The following is a 14,964-nucleotide window of genomic DNA, read 5'->3' as shown; positions in this document are numbered from 1 at the left end:
TTTCAAGAGTCCTTGTGTTCTCAGCTTCTTGCAGAGAAATTCTAGTGTAGCTTTTCTCTGAATGGACTCAGTGTTTCCCCTCTGAATGAGGTTTAGGTATGAATTTCTGTACAAGAAGTCTCTTGTTCCCATTGCTGCCCCATTTGTCACCCCTTGCCCTTTCCTTAATGACCAAAAGTGGTGCAAATGTAGATGCTCAGAGTGGCAGGAGCATCATGACTTGGGACATGTTCCTCCTGCCCTCCCAAATCCGACGCAGGGAAGCTGTGCTGGGCCAGCTGCTGCAGCCAGCAGGGCCTGGCTCTGAGCCCTCCCTGGCAGGAGCATCCCACAGGTTGGTTTTGGACAGTTCAGGGAGGTACAGTAGGAAAGCAGGAGACAAGGCACACAGGTGGTGGCTGAAGGGCCCTGCTCTGTGCTTGCCACAAAGCTGTTGCAGGGCTCAGTTTGTGGGCTGGTTTCTGAAGCCATATGAGGAGGATTTCCCTCAGGGAATCCCACAGGATTTCATGCCCTGTGGTAGCAATGGTCTCATTGGTTGTGCAAGGGGATCTCTGCCACGGCCTTGTACTTCTCATTGGAGGCTTTTCCCACTTTTTGTTTTCCAAGCTGTTCCTTGGAAGAATGGTTTTGGCATCTCTGTGCACTATTGAGATACAATTTGGGATTCAGGTCTGTTCTGCAGCAGGCATTGCCCCCAGGATGTTTGCTGATTATGGATGTGGTTTTCTCGTGCACTGTGTGAGTTGTAGGGGATGCTGACACCTGGGAATGCCCCTGGAAATGCTGCTGCTCTTGCAGGTGCTGGGCACAGAAATGCACTCTTGGGTTGTGGTCGGGGCAGGGCTGGGGCAAAGCAGGGAGGGGCAATTCTGGGGTGGAACATGCCAGCAGGGAGGGCATCCAGAAGCCAGGCAGGATGTGGGGCTGTGGCAAGTGTTGGCTGCCCAGCTTGGCTTTCTGCCCAGGGCCCTGGCCCCCCTGGGCTAACACAGCCAAAAATATTTTTCCAATAATACTTTGTTGTCGTTCCTTTAATTATCGAGTCTTTATTGCCCAAACCTAATTTTGCAATCCTGTTTAATTTATTTTGAGATTTTTTTATTGATTATAGATGAGCTTGCGTTCTGCCTTTGGCTTGGCTTATCCTTTTCAAAAACAAATGTCATTTTTGGCAAAACAGCTGAGTTAAAGTCGATTGCACTTTCTCAGCCCAGTGCTGCTCTCCAAGCACTAAAATAGCCCCTTGGCAGCCTGTGCTTTCCTTACGTTAATTGCAGTTTCAGCAACCCCTATCTCAAAAAACCAACTCTGTTCCTGGGCTATCATCAACCTTTCTGAATGTGTTTCCATAACTTTTGTGCTCCTGAAACTTGTGCATGCTGCAGTGTGCACTCACTGCTGCTTTGTGATGTCTTTTGTCAAGGTGTGGGGTTCCCAGAGTTCCCACTGGGCTTTCCTCCTCTCCTGCTCAGTATTGCTGAGGGGTTTTATGGGTCTAGCCCTTCATCTTGCAGCATTAGGAACTGTGTTTTACACTGTTAGAGGCATCTGCAAAACTTGTAGATTGTTTAGTGAAATCTTGATTTTACTGCCGGCCAGTTCCATATGAAGAAATACTTGTAAATGGAAAAAAATAGTTCAGATTTTTTTTATTTTTCAGTTCCCAAGTAATAAAATGCATCTGTTTTTCACTTGTTCCATGTGAGGTTTTCCCAGATGCCTGCTGTACCTTTTTACTTGGAAATTACAACTGAGGTAAAGTCAAGTCTTTGTTTAAATTTTCATTTGAAAGAATCAGAAAATCCTGTCAGCTTAACAACTGTGAAGGAGTAATTACTTAGACAATGTCATGCCTTGAGAGAAGTCGGAATCTTTTGGAGCAGGGAGGTTGTGGGCAAAAGGTAGCTGGGCTCCATCCCAGGACATGGCAGGCAGGTCAGAGCATGGGGGGCATTAGGGGTGTAAACCTTGCAGTCAGTGCACAAAATCTTTTCTAAGATTTTTGTCCCACACAGCTGAGAACCTTTTACCTTGATTGAATTCAGTGCCAAGTGGAATAGTAAGCTGAGTAAAGGGATTAGATTAGAATAAACAGTCTGGCTGAGGTAGAAGGGGAAGAGAAATCTGCAGATCATGGGCACAGCATTTTTTTTTAGCACCCTGAACCTGTCTCTTGACGACCAGTGGGATTTCTGTGATAATTATTAAACAAGAGGCAAAGGGTTCATTGAATTTCTGTAGCCAGTGGAGGAGAAGAATCACTCTAGACAGAGGCATTACTTCCCCCTGCTGTTACTTTGTGTAAGGGCAAGAGTTGCCCTGGAAAACAGAAAATCCCACACTGCAATTTGGTGGCTGACACAGCACAGTTCAGACATGGTCCTGGTGCATCCCTGTTCCTCTCCATGATTCCTTGGCACTGTATGAGTGGGACAGACCATGCACCACAAGAGTGCAATGACTGGTGGCAACTGGAAATGGCAAACTTGTTTGCAAGAATATTGGTAAAGAAATAAATGTGGAAATTTTTTTTAAAGTACCTTTTTTTTTTAAGTGCTCCAAGGGCAAATTAATTCTCCCAATAAATCCAGCAGTAAGCATGGGAAAATGGGACATAAAAGCTTACATCCTTTAAAACACAAATGAATGTTTAAAGCTGAGGAAGTAGAAAATTCTATCATAAAACTAACAGTATGTGAAATGAAATTAAACTTCTGGTTTTATTTCCTGTGATAGAAGTTCAGGCTTGGGAAACTGGGTTAGGTGGAAGGAGGCTGGGCAGTAGCTCTTGTGTTTTGGATGAGGGCAGGTAGCAAAATGTGCTGTTACTGCTGTGATTGAGAACTCACCTAAATAGGAATCTAATAAGGGATTCCCTCTTTTCACAGAAAATTTTAGGACATAGAGTTGCAGCATAGCAACCAAATGTGAAAGAAGATTGTGAAGCTGACAGGTGGGCAGAGCAACAGAGCTGCGGGAATCTGCTCTCATGGAAAAAATCATCTGGAGATTATTTTTCATCATGGAGGTGAACAAATCATCTCATTGATTTGTTCACAAATTAGAAATTCTTGGAATTGATGGTTTGTACCTTATCAGGGATGTGTTGTTTTGATTTTTTTTTAAGATTGTGTCTCTTTGTCTGAGATGATTTCATACCACATTCATTCACCATCTGATGGGCAGGAGCCTTTTCTTACATGAGTTCTTTCAGGAATCAGCTGTACTTTGAAGGAGATGTAAAGAATCTGTGAGTCATAGAGATGAGCTGGGCTGCTACAGCACTCCAATGTCAATTTGCTTTTCTCATCCCACTAACTAATAATCTACGTATGAAATTCTTGTTGCAGAGGCCCTGCTCCAGGAGTTCTCCTGTCTGGACTGGTAAAGAGCCTCCCTGAGTTTCCATCACTGCTCAAAGTGCGCAAGTCACAGAATTGAATTTCTTGCCACCTTTTTTCATTCAATGCCTGAGCTGGAGCCTTTGGACAGAGCAGCTGCACGGTCTGGGCCTGGTACCTGAGGGCTCCCTGAATGGCTGCCTCTCAGGGAACAGGAGTTTGGGGATTTTCCTTGTCAGAAAGCCTGTCTGTGCAAGGAAATTCTCTGCTTGTCTTGATGTCTCCTCTCCCTTCCATCCCTTGTAGGTCAACAGGAACAGCTTCCAATCCCAATTCTTACTTCTGCCTCTGCAAGCTGCGAGTAAGAAGTCCTCTCTCCAGGGAAATTGCAGGTAAGGCTGGAGCTGCTGGGAAAGGCTGAGCTGAGGAGAGCCTTGTCTGCACAGGGGTGTGAGGTGAGAGCTGCTGGGACAGGGAGCTCACCCTCCGTGAGGTAACTCCTGACTCCAGTGACTCTAGGGGAAGATGGCAAAGCCGTCATGGAAAAAAAAACCCAAATTTCAGAAGTGAAGCCAAAATTGTTGATTATTTATTATTATTATTGTTATTATTAGTTTCAATAATCCAATGTTTTCTGTGACTGTACATTGAGGTATCTCTTCAAATAATTAAATGTATGCGAAGACATCAAGTTCTGCTCACAATAATTTCAGTGTTAGTGACAGCAGCATTGAAAGGAAGGGACGCTCATAAAGGAGAGTACCTAAGGTTTAACTTGTGCAAGCAGCTTCCACGTTACATTAGAGCAGTTGTTTGCCTGGGGCTTGGTGAAGAAAGGCAGAAAGAAGGAATCAAACAAATCCAACAAAAGGATAAGTCCAACAGTTTGGGTAAATACAGAACTGTCAAAGAAAAAACAACTGGGGAGAGTCTTTGGAAGAGAAACTGCTGGAGTTCCCATGTCTGTTTTCCTGAGGTCTGCACCTTAGGGGTTGGAATTTGAGTAAACACCATCCCCAGCCCTATGGATTAGGAGGCATTGCTGGCTCACCTAGGCTGAGGAGCAGGTGTGGACAGTTTCTTGTAGTGCCAGGTGTCCCCTTCCTCAGCCTTAGGGAACATCTGGATTAATCTGTGCCCAAGTGTGTCAAACAGGACTTGGCTCACCAGGTACAGTGCAGGTGGATTATCAGCAGCAGCTCGTGGTCAGGAGGGGAGCACTGTCTCTCCCAGGCAGGCTGGCTTTGTTTCATCCTTCAGGGGTTTATTTATGGTATTTCTGCAAATGCTCTGCTGTGTAGGGCCAATCTTTCCTCTTTCTTTTTTGAGATGCAGTCTTGAGCATTTCAACAGGACTTGATGCTGTGGTAATTATTTGCTTTAAAAGCTTGGGAACTACAGAAATTGTCACCTGCCATCTTGTTAAGCAGACAAACCATCTCAGTGCAGGTCCAACAAATGCCAGCTCTTACAGATAAGAAGCAGTGTGGTAGGGCAAAGGCTCAGCTGCCCTTCTGATTAGATTTTGCTTGGCTTAACAGGGAGAGGAAGGTTTAATCCAAGTCATCCTCACTAATGGTCTCAGGCTACAGTATAGATGTTCCTCAGTTCTGCACTGTGCTTTGCTAAAATATCACAAATTTCTAGAGAGGAATGAAATGTTCTCCCTGCAGATGCTAGGATGCTTTTTCCAGGTTCCCAGTACTTTGCACTTGGAAAGACAAGCCCCAAAGCAATTGATACCAGGCTGTTTTCTTCTCACATCAACTCCTGCAAATGTCATGATCCCACTAAAAAAGCTAGAGGGCTTTTTACAAGGAATATTTTCTGTTGGCTTTGAGCTCAGGTTGGTTTGCATAAGAAATTACTTCAAGGCCCTGACTGAACCTAAGGGGTTCCTGTTCTTCAAAAAGGAGTAACATAAATCATGATTCTGTCTACTCCCATGCTGATTTTCTTCCTCCTCTTCTTGCAAAACATGTGTTCCCCAGTTTATCTAAAGGAGAAAAATTGCATTTTCATTCAGTTGTACAGACCAACAAGGCAGTGCTCTGCATCTTCCCCGACCACCAGGCAAGAAGAAAGATTTCTGGCACCCCATTAGGAACACCCAGAGTTGAGATGTTCCCAGTGGTTCCTGCAGCAGTGTACAGGGCAGGCTTTCATTTGTTGCTTTTCTGGCACACACTCGTTCTCTCTTGGCTGGCTCAGCAGCATTTAGGAATTGTTCCTTGCTTACGTGGAATTAGTTCTTGGATTAGAATTCAGTCTCTCTGTGCAGTTAATTTGTTGAACTATGTGGTAAAAGAAATGTTATTTTGCCCTTAATCATTATTAACAGAAACATAACCATGACCAAACTCTCTTGGATATACATACATTTTTCAATATAATGTACAACAAAAGGCATTGTATTAAAATTTTCTATTGAGTGTCAATGGTTTTAGTTACAACCTATAAAATTACACTTAATGAATCCCATAATGTTTCACTTACCAGTGTCTCTGTCTGTTACAAATGCTGAACTGGGAGCTGCCAAAGGAGTATTGCACTGACTCTCATAATAATAATAATAAAAGGGTTCATTGCAATTGTTCCACATAATCTTCCATAACCTGCTGTTTCCAAGTTTGTGATGCTTTGATGCTTATTTGGCTACAAAATGAAAGCCTTGTCTCCAGATAATGAAGGAAAGGAAGGTTGTCCTGGACCATTTGAAGTCTGAGAATATTTGATTCTTTCATTGTTTACAGCTAGACTTGAGAAGGATCAAAAAGATTTTTGCAGGACTAGCTTAGTGCAAAGGCTTCTTTCTGACTTGCAGCAGAGGCAGTGACCATAAAGGAGGTATTATCTTTAGGAATAAATTACACAGTAATTAAAGCAGACTCCAGATTGTTTCATACAAGAGGGACGGGAGTGGAGAGCTTTTTCAATATGGAAACAACTTCTGTACATACAAGCCAGAAAGCTTGATTTCATCTAAAAACAAAGTTCTCTCTTTACTGAAAACTTCAGTTTATTCTTACTCTTTTACACCTGTTTTGGAAATCAGCAGACACCCAGATTGCCATTAATGACTGCTGATTTCCTTCAGGAACCTAATTATCCAAATGGAGCACTAGGACAAAACAGAGTAAAACAGATTAAAAACGTTTTCAGCTTAGTTCTCTATTTGGATTAACTCCATTGGAACGACATTTCCCTGCTCTTAGGATCTGAAGTGAGTGTTTTAGTGTATAGAAATGGAGAAGAATTCCCCTAAAGAGTCTTCTAACAATCCTTACTATATTTTGTTATTTTCAAAGGCACATAAACACAAAGCAGCAGGATGTACAAGCAGCTAAGAATGTCCACTGTTGAGAAAAGGGCATTTGGATCCCACGTGGGAAGAACACAAGAGGGAGTGGCAGACTAGGAATGGTGAGTCCTATTTCTGATGGATAAGTATCTACTGAGATGAACTAAAGCCAAGACTGAAGCAAGGACAAGGTTAAGGCACTTGATACATAGTTAACCTGTTTTAAAGGAATTCAGACCTATTTTGGGACTAATTAGTGAGAGAAGTTTGTATTTCCTGATCAGACGCCAGGATCAGAGGTGTGTTATTCCTGTGTCAGTGGCCTTGGGAAAGATAAGCAAGATGTCAGCAGAGTTGGGGTTACACCAAGACCAAGCTCTGTCCCTTCTGCCCCAGGGAAGGGGCAGAGCTTGTGCTGAGATAACACATGTGGGGTCCTCTTGTGAGCACAAGTTTCTTTTGGTAAAGAAATTCACCTTCATTCACTATTCAAAGTGGACTTTCCAATGGCAAAAGCATCTGAAGAATTAAGATCAGAGAGGAGAGAAATCAGAGACCCAGTCCAAGGCTAGGACCTGGGTCTGTGTGAAGGTGATAGAAAAGACTTCCAAATGAGCATAAGCAGCCCTAACCCTAACCTGAAATGTAGTTTAATACATGGAGGACAGAGACCACCTCTTGTAAGTTTAGAGAAGAGAGAATCTCCATTTAAACCAGTGAACAACCTTCCAGTGCACTCTGTCCGAAGATCTGATGGACACAGATCTTTAAGGTCTTACACTACCATGCCCACCAAAAGCAACAAGAACATGGAAATATGAAAGGTAATCTCTTGGGCTCTGGTATATATATAAAAACCTATTTTAAAAGCCTCTTTATCATGATAACTGCTACCAAAACTCCTGTGTATTACCAGAATATAAAGTGCTACCTAGAAAGCCTTCACTGTATTTTTCCACGGCTCATTTGATAGGTCCCAAAACACTCTGACTGGGAAAAGGGTAGAAGAGTCACAATCTCACAAATTGTTTCTAAACCCCCCTGATTTATGACAAATTCTGCTTGATTCTATTTACAGAGAATCCTGCTGTTAAGGGAAATTGATATTGGCCCTGACACCTTCACAAAATGCTACCAAGGATAAAAATGAACCAACAACATCACAGCTGTGGGAAGGTGTAAGTAGAACTGGCTGCCAGGTTGATATGTAAATATGTATATTCCTGTATCACTGTGATGCCAAATGCTTAAAGGAAAAATTGTTATTGTTACTGAGAATATCCTTCTCAACCTCTTTACACAAGTAATAGAAATACTGCAAAAGCTATGCTGGCCCATTTCCTGGAAATGCCAATTTCTGTTTGTTGGTAGAGGCAGCCAAGAGAGCTTCTGACAAATATCTAAGTACAACATGTTCAGCAGAGACTTTCACCTGCCTCTGACTTGCAGGCTGAGAAGTGCAAATCATGTGTGACATGTCTAGGGAGGAGGAAATCAACCACCAGTCATCAGCTGATAAAACCACAGAACAAGATGTTTACTCTCATTTTGGTTTCTTTGGTTACTGGATTATTTTTTTTTAGTATGAGTTACTACTTTTGTAACAATGTTTGCTTAATAAACCAATTTGCTTTTTTGCTGCACGTTTTTCCTCTAATAAAGACATTTATATTACTGAATTTTTATTTCCTCTTCTAAACACTGGCATTGCCCTTTAAACATGAGGTTATATACCAAGGTATTTGTCTTCAGCTGTTTTGCAGAAATTTGATGTTTAGAAGAACAACTTGTTTCAGCAAGAACAAATAAGGGTTATCCATTTAACCTGGGATTGTGTTGTTACAATCTGTGTTGTTCTTCAGCTGCATCAAAGTGCTCCTCCAAATCATTTGCATCTGGCAGCTATTTTTTCCATGCATCAGTTGTGTGAAACATGGGTTGAAGTCCATGACTGAAGCTATAAGATAGTGGCTTATGCCACATTTCACAAAAATCTTTCAGATACTGCCCTGGATAATGACAATACTTGCACCAAAGTTCCTCCTGAAAAGGAAAAAAATTAAATTTACATATGATGTCTAAGCATGTGAGGCAGATCCCTCACAGATGCCTTTCTTTAACTTTCCAAAACACAGAAGCCCCTAATGGGACGCCCAGCCTCTCCAAAACCCAGGCTGCACAAACCCTTCTGGGTTAACAGGAACTGTCAGTAATTCTGGCAGCCAACACTGCCCTCCAGCGTGGGTTGTGTTAACTTCCTTCTGCAGTGTCTTCCTTCTTCAGGGTTAATAAATGAATTCGGTGTGCATTGCTGAAAGTACCATCCCATGACTTCATTTAACTTTGTCTTAAAATAAATATTGATTTTATTTTAATAAAATAATTTTAAAAGCTATTGTTTATCAGCTGCTGCTCTCCTTTCTATGTACTACTGCAAAAATTAAAAATGAATGTGTAAATACATTATTATTGGATCTATAATTTATATTTGCTTTGTTGTATTTAGTATTTTTCAAAAGATCTACAGACCCACCAGATCTCCTTTACAGATGATGTGTAACACGTTGTAGATTTGCTTTCTGCAGTTATAACAGACATAATGAAGTCAATATTATTTCACTGTTTTCCCTGCAGATTTCTGATAGTTCATGTGTTATATATATATATCTATAAAAACAGGATCTACATTTCAAATCAAAAATTCCCTCCAACACCCTCAAAGCATAAGGAACTGTTAATCTCTACAATTCATCTCATAGGCAACACACTGCTTGTATATGCACAAACACCTCAACCTCATTTAGAGAGCATTAAAAGAGAGTTTCAATGCTAACACAGAGGATGCTCAATACTCCCAACACCAAGTTGCAGAAAGGTTTATTTAACCCCAGATTCCCTGTAAATTTATTAACATATTGAACAGCCCCTGGAGTTTGCATTTCATAGGAAAAAGAAAGGGTGGGGGGCTGGGGAATGTGTCTGTGTGTCTGTCTGTGTTTTGCACTGTAGAGAATAATTTCTGGTCCAAAATGTGCATGTACAATTCCTGCTCAAAACTGTCCACCTCAGGGACTGCTTTTTGTAGAATTTGGGCAAACACTTCACTGCACTGTTCTGTGATCATGGTATGTTTTTTAATATAAAAAAGGATCTATTATCCTAAATTAAGATACTTCCCAGAATTATTCAAAGAAATGGTTAGGTCAAGGTCAAGGTGCTGTAATTCTTTACCCATACATACTAGAGAAGGTGGCTGGCCCTTCATTCACCAACATTCCAATCTAGAGGACAGGCAGGTAGGCTGGGATTGCGCCTGGGATTGTCCTGAGAGCAGTGAATGATCCCCTTGGTTCCAAGCACTACAGGCAGCTGGTGGGTGATGCTGTACCTGCCCCTACGAGCAGCCACAGTCTCAAAGAGCCTCCTGTGCTGCAAGAAGTGCTGCAAACCCCTCAGTGCTGGTGCCCACTGCCACACTGAGCTCCCTGGTCTGTATCTCATCTGATCTGTGAGTAAATAAATTCTGATGGAAATGGCTCGGCCTGGCTTCTCCCCAGACCCCTGCTGGCACCAGCAGTTGTTCCCAGTCTTTCTCTTGCAGCAATAGGGGAGGTTTTGTGCCAGGCAACTGCGACTGCCAGTGTCAGGGGTCAGCTCCACAGCCTCTTGTCTTTGTCACCAGCTCCCACAGCTGGCTGGCATCCATTTATTCTATTCTCTCCATTTACAATCAGCTTGAGACTTTATGCTGCACAAATGCTGCTTCCCCCTGTGACCCCAGCAACCTTGACTCAAAATGATCTGTGCTGGTAAAACCTGAGGTAGCTTGGCTGTGCCCTGGGCATTGATTCAGTTGATTCCCCTTGCACCACCCTTGTGTAGGGACACAGAGTTGCCAGATGCCATCAAGGGGCAGGACACGTCACATTTTCAATTCTGCACCGACACAGCCCCAGAACTGATCCCTGGGGTACCCCCTGGCTTCCAGGCTGGTGCCTCAACTATTTCTCAACTATTTCTCAGTCTGTATTTCATCAGCTCATCCATGAGGATGCTTTGGGAGACCAAAGAGGCAAGAGCCTTGCTATGATTGAGGTAAACAACATCCACTGCTCTGCGCTCCTCAACCAAGGCAGAGATTACAGGGAAAAGGCTGATGGGTTGGTGAAGGTTGGCTTGTAATAAATCATTGCTGGCTGCCAGTCCTCAGGAATCTACCCCATCACCATGACCACCCAAAGATCGCTGAGCAATGGCCCCTAGCCACCCTTCACACAATATTAGGAGCCTTCCTCTTCTGGATTTATTAGCTGTGGGCTCCTCATTCCTCATTTTTAAGGAGGCTATAATAGCAGTGTAGAAAGCAATCCCCATTTTTAATTTTTCACCAATAAACCTTTTCACTGGAGCAGCAACAGAATAAATTCTAATTTACAGATTACTAGTCCCAAGGTGGCAATGACAAGCCAGGAAAGAGCATAAGGCAATCGCATTTCTATCACTCCATCTGGGAGAGGCAAAAGCTGAGTGTCTGCTTCAACAAAGACCATGGCACACAAACATGTTGCCATTGTTTTCCATTCACCCTAAGAAAAAGACCTGAAGGAATAAATGCTGGTTTTGTTCTTCACCATTCTCCAGAGACATTTTCTGACTTGAAATCTGAGACAGTTCTCTGATCAGTATCTTCCAACGTCATCTCACTGCTCCAAGCCATTCCAGTGGACAGCTAGAAACTTCTGGAAAAATTAACATTCAGGGACGTTTAGGAGTGAGGGTAAAAGTACAGGACAACCTTGTAAGAATTTTAGTGAAATTATATATAATACTATTATATAGTTTTGTATCTCTTGCACAAATGAGTAAAAAAAAATTTAATTCATAAGCCTTCTGACCCTCTGTTTTTCCTCAGGAAATTCTAAATCTCCAAGCTGATAAATCACTTCTCCCTTCAGTTCTTTTTAAATAAAAATTCTGAAGTCCTATTACACTTTTCTAGACCTCAGGCTATATTAAAAAAAAAAAGCCTGGGAGTGCAACAAGCCTGCAGTGAGCCTCTGGGGAGGCAGTTTATGGCAAAAGTAGGAAAAACATTGTACTACAGATCCAGTTGGAGAGCCCTGAAGTGGGCTGTTCTCTTTGAAATACTTTTTTCTTTCCTCCCACTCCCACTTTAGTCCATCTTTGCATAATCTCTTTTATTTTGTTCCAAATCTCTTTTATTTTGTTCAAGTGAAGCAGCAGCAAGAAATTCCCCCCACTCTCTATTTTTTTTTTTTAATTGAGAAGAACTGCTGGTACTCAGCCTCTGGCTCTGGTGGGAAAAAGCATGGGCCAGGCAGAGTCCTGGCTCCCTTCTCCCACATTATTCACTCTGGTGCAGTTAGAAGCCAATGCACACTAATTGCTGTGATCCCCCCATTTGGCTTTTAACTTAAATAGCCATCTGTAGGAGAATCTCAGCTGCTTTCAGCAGCCAGAAGCACTTGAAAACAGCAGCTCCTAACATTGTTTAATTTTTACTTTGAGGTCATGAAAAAGACCACTAACTGTCTCAATGAAACTCCATAGGATGGGCTTTGGCTGGATGATTTGTTTCTGCTTTAGGATTTAATTTGAACAATATGGACTTCTCCCCATTAGCATAAAATAAATCAGCACTTTGCACTAGTTTCCCACGCATCACTTTCCACAAGCTGCCAGCATTAGGGATCATGTGGACAGATGACAAGCACTCAAACTGCTAACATCTATTACAGTCCACTGGTCACATCAGCTCCTGGTTTTGATCATTCTTTACCTTGTATATCACTGTTACTTGCTTCCCACACTCACCAGGTTTAATACACACATGCCTTGTAATTCAGCCATACAGCATATTTAGACAGTCATAAATTCAAATCAGGTAGCAAGGGTTTGAATAATAGAAGACATTTTTTTTTCTCAGTAAGGCAGTTATTTGAAATACACCACAGCTATAGTTGAAGGATTTCAAGGAGATCAAGTATCAGAACTCATATTTTCCTTCCCCAGCTTTCCATATTCGTGTTAGCACGTAAAATGCTGCTTTATGTAGAAATTATTTTGTTCCACGAGTCTAACTGAGAGAACTTTGAGATTTACTGAGCTAGAGTCCAGGTATGGCACTTCATCTTCAAAATCACATGGGATGAAACAAATGATCCAAGTTAACGAGGGGAAGCCATTGAGCTTCATTAGCTGGAAAGAACAGGGTGTTTTTCCATGACAGATTTGCAGGCTTCCCCTTCCCCATTCCACCACTCCTGCCTTGCTGCTCTGTGCTGTAGGGGACCCCACCACGCTGCTGCCCCATCCGAAGCTGATGGGCAGCCAGAGCTGCCCCATCCCTTTTCCTGGCGGCCCTCCAGGCCCTGTGGTGCCCTCCCCCCTTCCCCACAGCCCTGCCCTGCTGGGAGCTTTCCGTGTTTGCCCGCACAGCCCTCAGCAGGACCAGCGGCCTCCAGCTCCACACCAAAGGAGACAGCAGAGACAAGGGATTCCTGCTGAACAGCAGGGATGGACCCACAGCATCCCTGCAGCCAGTGCCACACTGCTTGCTGCATTTCCTCCTGTGCTAAGCAAAGCTAAGTGGGCACACTTGGGTGTTAGTTGTTGCAACCACGAGTTCTGAGGACCAAGAAACTACTTAAAATTAACCCCATTTGCTGGATTTTTTTGTGAGGCAGGTATGTCCTAAATTATCAATGAGTTAAGACACAGGTAATACAAAGGTTTGGGGAGATTTACAAGGAAAATAAAAAAAAGGTGAAACTAATCAGAAACTAGGGCACAGGCAGGAAAAGCATAGGATTCCTGGCTCTGGGTCCAGCAGACAGGGTTGGTGATCTGGGTGTGTCTGTTGTGGAGAGTTTCTACAAACAGTTTTGCAAAATACAGCAGAAGTCCCAAATATTTATAAAACATTTAGAAACATTCAGCTTTTTGCACCAAATGAAAATATGCATCCTACCCATGGTCAGGGGGTTTACCTACACATTTCTATGATCATCTCTTCAGATCCAGCTATCTCCAGTCCAGATTAACCTGGAGTGCTTCTTGTCCAGACCAGTCTGTATATTGTTAACTCAGAGGCCAGTTTTAACCGTGAAAGAAAAATTGGACTTGCTGAGGAAAGAAGTCAAATATGTATCTAAATACCATGACAAAACAAACTGCAGACACTTCTCTGAAAACCATGTCAGACCAGAGATGCACATTTTTTGCTAAACACTTCTTGTTTCAATTGGCAGCTCTAAACTAAATTGCTCTGCCTAACCCCAAAACAACACATATACAGAAGCATCAAAATTTCATGCAGAAATCTTTTTTGAAAATGAGGGGATTTTTTTCTTAAGACTCTACACCAATAGACTAAACATTTCTAGATTTTTTTAAAATATACGAAAGTCAGATGTTGTCCATCTGTTAATCACTGAGGTCAGATAGAAAAAAAACCCCAACTTGCCCCAAGCTCCCATTTGAATTTTTGGTGTATGCATAAAAACTTCATTTTGTACAACTGTTAGAGCAGTTCAGAGTCAACCAAACATTGAAAGGAGTGGCTTCATATTTTGTGTTAACAAAAGATGATTTTCTCTGTTTTGCTGGACAACTCCAGCACAGCTGCAAGCAGCCTCCTTGGATGCAAAGTCTTCCCTTCTTGCATTCACCTCAGATTCCAGTGCTACAACAGCTGAAAGATGGGCTTTTAACTTTGGTTAAAAGTTAAAAGTTAAAAAAGGAGTTCAATAAACATGTGCATTTGTTTGTATTTGCAGAGTAGATTACAGCTGGGAAAAAAAAAAAGGGGTAATTTTTTTTTTATGGGAGGAAATGAAAAAGACCAGTGCCATAGACAAGGATTTCATTAAGATGAAGAAATTCCAGTTCTCCAAAGGGAAAAAATTAAGCTTTGCTTGAAGATCTTTCATGAAACGATTTGTGTGGTCTTTATCATTTCAAACTCTTAAAGTGTGATAGCTGCAGAATTGCATGATTTTCTGAACTTGTCTTGGAATTTGAGTTTTAGCCTGTTTAAGCCCTGAATTCCATTCCAACCAAGTAAAGACAATTTTTGATCAAAAAGCTGTTGCACCAGTCTGTAATCTTCCAACGAAATCTATCAAAACTCTAACAATAGCCTAAAAGGAGACACTAAAACTTGACAACCAAAAAAATGAGCTGCAATTATGTATCATTGTCTCATCCTCAGTGCATCTTCTAAAGCAGACATCCTCCAGAGCACATATAGAGCATGGTTTTGCATGTCAGCAAGTACTTCCATCACCCTAATGTACA

At 42.2% G+C, this 14,964-nt stretch overlaps 1 long non-coding RNA gene across 1 annotated transcript; it reads left to right on the top strand.

The window, feature by feature from the left end:
* The first annotated feature begins 5,118 nt into the window (after window positions 1–5,118).
* On the top strand, window positions 5,119–8,324 carry LOC141729130 (uncharacterized). The gene is made up of 2 exons (XR_012580366.1): window positions 5,119–6,767; window positions 7,724–8,324. It is a non-coding gene; the product is annotated as an uncharacterized LOC141729130 (long non-coding RNA).
* The last annotated feature ends 6,640 nt before the right edge of the window (window positions 8,325–14,964 follow it).

Source organism: Zonotrichia albicollis, chromosome 5, assembly GCF_047830755.1.
Source record: "Zonotrichia albicollis isolate bZonAlb1 chromosome 5, bZonAlb1.hap1, whole genome shotgun sequence".
Classification (NCBI taxonomy): domain Eukaryota; kingdom Metazoa; phylum Chordata; class Aves; order Passeriformes; family Passerellidae; genus Zonotrichia; species Zonotrichia albicollis.
The sequence above is the reverse complement of the archived record's forward strand: the minus strand, read 5'-3'. Positions and strand labels throughout refer to the sequence as shown.